This window comes from Propithecus coquereli, unplaced genomic scaffold (genome assembly GCF_000956105.1).
Source record: "Propithecus coquereli isolate 6110/MARCELLA unplaced genomic scaffold, Pcoq_1.0 Scaffold27, whole genome shotgun sequence".
In the NCBI taxonomy this organism is placed as follows: Eukaryota; Metazoa; Chordata; class Mammalia; order Primates; family Indriidae; genus Propithecus; species Propithecus coquereli.
In genome coordinates this window covers 8,487,858-8,493,836 of record NW_012148285.1, presented here as the reverse complement: position 1 = coordinate 8,493,836, position 5,979 = coordinate 8,487,858, and positions in this window count along the sequence as shown.

Genomic DNA, 5,979 nt, shown 5'->3' with positions numbered 1-5,979 from the left:
AAAATATTTGCAAATCATATATCCAGTGATGGTCTAGTATCCAGAATATATAAAGAGCACTTGTAATTCAACAACAAAAGGACAAACAATCCAATTTTAAAATGAGCAAAGGACTTGAATAGATATTTCTTCAAAGGAGATGTACAAATAGCCAACAAGCACATGAAGAGATGCTCAACATCATTAGTCACTAGGGAAATGTAAAAAAAAGTACACGGCTGGAATTTGAGCCTGGGTCTGTCTGATTCCAGAGACCTGAGCTCCTGGGTCTGCTCCTGTCCACTCCCAACACATGTCCACACTGTCTAAGGGCCACACCGGGAGCTGGGGCAGAGTCAGACCTCCTGGGGGTGGCACAGCAACGGTGAGGCCACACATGAGATTCAGTCTTGGTGAAATCCAAAAACTTGATGGCCAACATCCCTGAATGAACAATCCTGGTCTGTTTGGGGTCACTGCTGGATCCCAGAACAATGCCTGGGACATGGCTGTTCGATACATATTTGTTTAATGAATGAATGAATGGATCACGGCGAGGCTATGGCTTGGTGGGAGTAATGGGTCAGGTCCCCTGGGAACCTCACCGCGTAGTGAGCAGGTTTGTTGGAGAGTGCTCTCGGAGGCAGCACGGGCGAGGGAGTGTTGCCACAAAGATCCCAGTCGTCCCTCAAGGAGTTCTGGAGCTGGAACAGCCCCAGGGTAGGTGACACCATGCGAATGGCAGCAGGCTGCCGTTGTCACAGGCTGTGGCCCGGCTGGAAAACACCATTGACTCTTCAGGGGGTTCAACCAAGAAAGTCCCACAGGGCTATAAGTCAACGCTTCAAAACTGCCAGGGAGGATGGGGGATGGAGCGTGGCTGCTTAGTGCACACAGGCTGTCCCTTGGGGACGATGGCAACGTTTGGGAACCTGGACAGAGGAATTGGTTGCACAACATCATGAATGTGTTATACTAAATGCTACCGAATTGTTCGCTTCAAATTGGTTAATTTTATATTCTGTGAATTTCACTTCAATTTTTTTTTAAAAGGCTCAAACTGGAAGGGGAAAAAATATTCAGGGATAACTGTGCCCTAAATCTCCCCAAGGAATCCAGGCCTCAGAGAGGTTAAGTAACTTGCCCAAGGCCACACAGCCAGGAAGAAGTTGACCCTGAACCAGCCTCCAAAGCTTGAGTCTTTTTCCACTAGACACAAGTGAGAAAAATGGGTTAAATATTGCCCAAGGGCATAACCAAGAAACTCAAGCGAATATAGCGTACCTCTCAAGGACCCCTTTTCTCGAAATGACCACAATTCTGTGAAGTGGAGCTGTTCTAGAAAATCGAGACTCAGCATCACTTCAAATGTTTCCACAGAAAGAAAAAAAAACTTCTGAGAAAGGCAATGAATGAGAACGCCTTTTTTCAGGGGGAAGGAGGGAAAAGTAGGGGACATGAGACATGGAAATGGCCCCCCCTGGGGTGGCAGGGGCATTTTTCCAAGTGGGTTTGGGACAGCGTTGGGTGGAGAGGCAGGAGGGATGGACACAGTGACCACCTGTCAAAGCCCCAAAGCAGTTTCTCCAAACCAGACGCCCCAACAGCCAGGAAGGGGGGTTCCCAACTGCCCTGGGACTGAGGGTCTCTGGGGGACCATGGCCCTCATTAGAGTTCACTGAGGCATACAGCACCCCTGCCCAGGGGCTTGCTTGTGAAGGACTCAAACCTTGCAAAATAGCGACACTCGAGTGAACCCAGCTGGGAACAAAGGAAGTGTGAGTCAGCCCCAAGAATTTCTTTTAAAAGGCTGTGTTAAGGGCCACAGCTGCTGGACCGGGAGACAGAATTTGCATGAGCCTGGGGCTGGGCTCTGGGCAGCAGCCCCCCAGCTGTCCTCAGGGACCTGTGGCCCTGGAAGTTTGCGGGACGTCCCTCCGGCTCAGCACCCACTGCCAGAGCGGGAGGCTTGAGGGAGCTGGAGGGAGCTGGGCTCCAGGAGGGGTGGCCAGGGGAGCCCCTGGACCAGCGGGGAAGGGGCCCACCGTGTGCCAGCGTTACCTCTGAGCCACACCGCCCCCTGCCAGGAGGTGTGACGCGGTCTCATTTGACAGCGAGGAAGACCGAGTCTGGTTTCTTTCCTCAGCAAGTACTCACTGAGTGCCTGTTGCATGCCTGCTACCGCGGCGGTGAACAAAACCAGCACGGACCCTGACGTGATGCCGTTTGTAGGAGGTAGCTAGAGTTGGTTTCGGGTGATGGGCAGGTGCACATGAAGGAAATAAACCAGGAGGGGCAGGACGAGGGTCTTTCTCAGGCTCCCTCAGCTGAGACCCAGATGATAAGAAGGAGCTGGTGGTCCAGGGTGCTCCAGGCAGATGGAGTGGCGTGTGCAAAGGCCCTGTGGTTGGAATGACCTTGCATGCTTGAGGAACAGAAAGGCCAGTGCGGGTGGCGTGGTGAGTGGGGGCGGCGGGTAGGAAGCCCTGAGGCCCGGGCCTGGTGCAGGGTGCAGTGGTGGGGGGAGGAACAGCCTGGCTCATTTCTGTCCACCTCACCCCTCCCCCGAGGCCTGATGAGCGGTGACAAGAGAGTAGCCAAGGATGACACTGGGTTCGGGGCCTGAGTGACTGGGGGCATGCAGGTGCCTTGACTGGGACAGAGATGGTTTGAGTGAGAAACCCTAGCTGGGAACTGGCCCTCTGTCCTTCCCCCTGGACTGCTCCTCCCTTCAGGAAGACCCAAAGTGCTCTGGCTGCACAGGGCCTCCCGGTCCCCCCTCGTGCTGTCCCCCCGGCCACAGAGCTCGCCCCACTCTCTCCCCTCGGCCTCTGCTCGTGCCGCCGTTCCTCCTGCCGGTGGGCGCCCCACCCGGGGCTGAGTGCAGGCCTCTGAGGGCTGCGCAGGGTGGCGGCTCTACAGCCAGCACCTGCCGGATTTGAATTCCAGTTTGACCACCTCTGAGCACGTGATTCTGAGCAAGTTCCTTCACGGGACGCAATGTCTTCATCTGCAAAACAGAACGAAAATATAAGTACCGACTGCACGGGGGTAGTTGTAGGATCCAGAAAGGAGCCTTCACGCGTTTAGCCCCTGGAACAACCGCAGTGTCAACAGTGGTGACCAGTGTATTTCCAAGGGGCCCAGAGACGGCACGCGGAAGCAGTCGCGCTTTGCTGTTTCACGTGGCTGTACGGAAAGTGAAAAGGCTGTCACCCGCCGGGTGCCATTCATGGCCGCGTCTCCAGAGCCCCACAGTGGCTACCGAATGGACAGAGGAATGGATGCGTGCACACGACCATCCCTGCTCCCTGCAAGGACTTCCTACTCTGCTCTCGTGGGAGGGACCTGAGGCTCAGGGCCACGCAGCTGGGCGTGCCATGGGTGGCACCTTCATGAGCCTCTCCCGCCAGCTGGGCCCTGGTGACACCCGAGATACCAGGCAGAGACGCACATTTTGTTGGAAATGCAACAGGGATTCTTCGGAGGGTTTTAAGAGAGAGACAGAGAGAGGCATGATTTGATGTTCATTTTTAGTAGAATGAAGGTGACCCACGTTTCCCGGGGCAACCTTGCCCTCACCAGCCCCGGTAATGGGTGACGCCCCTTGAACTCCCATGGGTGGCTTCATGCCTCAGATGCTGCGGCTGGCAGGGCTTGAAGCTAGCTGGGGGCTAGATGTCCTGCCCTCACTCGTATCCCCTCCACACCCTGCAGCCGGAGGCTCAAAAAGGGGAAGCCACAAGTCAGACCAAGCCTGGACCACGGTGCCCACCGTCACCACTGTCTTTGCTAGAAATGAGACCATGAGGTTTACAGGAATCAGAGCCTCTGAGCAGCACCGAATGTGAAAGCAAAACTCACACGCATGCATGCACAAGCACGCACACAGAGGCACATGTGTGCACGCACATGCAAACACACACAAATGTGTGTATACACACGCACATGCATGTGCGTGCACTGTGTACATAGGCATGCATGCAGGCATGCACTCATGCATACACACCAATGCGCGGTACACACATGGACACAAAGGCTGCCAGGTCCCTGTGACCATGGCTTGCCCACTTGCAGCCACAGACTGGCTCCCCCAGGCCCACTCGCACTCCCAGCTCTTGCTAAGAGATGCGCCCACTTGCAACCAGTGGAAACACACACCCCCAAACACGACAGAGCTGCTTATCCATGGGCACCTCTTACAAGGCCGCCAGCCTCTCACTGGTGCACACACCCCCTCGGAGTTCATGGAGGGGCAGCTTCGGAAACACAAGAGAACAGCTTGCTCAGCCTCAGTTTGACCCCAGCCCGGTGGGACTTTCCTGGCCCCTCGCTGTCTCAGCCTCAGCTGGCATCAAAGCTCACATACCTGGACTCTGTTCAAGTGCGCCTCCAGCCGGAACACCCTGCTCCTGCCCCCCAACCACCGCCTGCCAAAGAGCCAGCGCTCACCTGCCCCATCCTCCAAAGCTCCCGGCAATTACACCTGCTCTGTCGTGCAGGGAGAGCCGGGCCAGCTTGTGCCTGTCTATAGGGGTCTCAACCTCTCTAGACCTCAGTCGCCTCATTACTAAAATCGAGATAGTTATAATCATCATAGTAACCCTGCTTCCTTGAGAGGGGTCACATGGCCAGCCAGGCACATAGTAGCTGATCATTAAAAAGCTTGTTAAAAGAATGAAAACAATGTCCACGACGGATTGAGGCCCTGCCATGTTTACAGCAGGTGCCAGGCTCTCCACGCAGCAGAAGAAACTGAGGCCCAAAGGGTGACAGTGTCTTGCCCAAGGTCACCAAGGTCTGCAGTGGAGCCTGTGTCTCCTGATCCCAGCCTGGTGTGCTCTACAGGGAGGCACGACCAGCATGACCCCGCCCGGACCTGCCCAGGGCTGTGGTCCACACACCCCTCATAGGCCCTGCAGGGGTCCCTGCCCAGCTGTTGTCCGGGCCAGTGAGCAGGGGACCTGGCAGCTGGTGGGGCAGAAGGGAAGACACAGAGGCCCAGAGAGGGGAAGGGATTTGCCTAGGGTCACCCAGCATATCAGTTTCCTGAGGCTGCAGTAACAAATAACCACAAACTCGGTGGCTTTAAACAATAGAAATTGATTTTCCCACAGTTGCGGGGGCCAGAAGTCTGAAGTCAAGGTGTTGGCAGGGCCACATTCCCTCCAGAGGATTTAAGGGAAGAGGCTTCTTCGCTCTCCCAGCTGCTGGCAGCTCCAGGCGTTCCTTGGCTTGGAGCTACGTGACTCCAATCTCTGCCTCCACCTTCACGCGGCCTCCCCTTCTGTGTCCGCGAGTCCCAAATCTCGCTCTGCCTTGGTTTCATAAGGACGTCTGTCATTGGATTTAGGGTCCTCCGGTGTCCTCGTTTCCCGATCCTTTGATCCTTAATTATAGCTGCAAAGACCCTTTTTCTAAATAAGGTCACATTCACAGGTCCGGGGTGCTAGAATGTGGACATATCTTTTGGGGGACACTTTGTAACACATTAACTGCCACATGAGTTGTATCTAACTCACGCTAGTTTTGAGCCCGGGGCCTCGTGAAGCGTATGAAGACACAATTCTCTGAAACAAATTCAATAAGTATGTCGTGAGTCACATACAACTCAAGTGGCGTGCAGTGTGAAAATTGATTCTAGTGCCACGTGAGTTGCAAATAACTCACGCACAGAAAACAAATCAAAAATAACAAATTTTTCATTAAATTAGAGAGGATCATTTTGTTTTTGAGGTGTTTATTCTATTTTCATAGTAAAACACTGGGGCCCCAGGGAAAAAAATATTCTTTTCTACTGTGGCAGGCAAGGTGTTAACCCACTACTCCTGGTAAGCCTTGGACAGGCGACGCTCTCCCGCCATCCCAGCCCTGACGTGGGGTCTCATTAGCGAGCCCAGGGCTGGGACAAGAGACAGAGTCTGGAGCCTCCTTGCCTGACTTTGAATCTTAACTTTACCTCTTATTTGCTGTGGGATCTCAGGCAAGTAACTCAGCCTC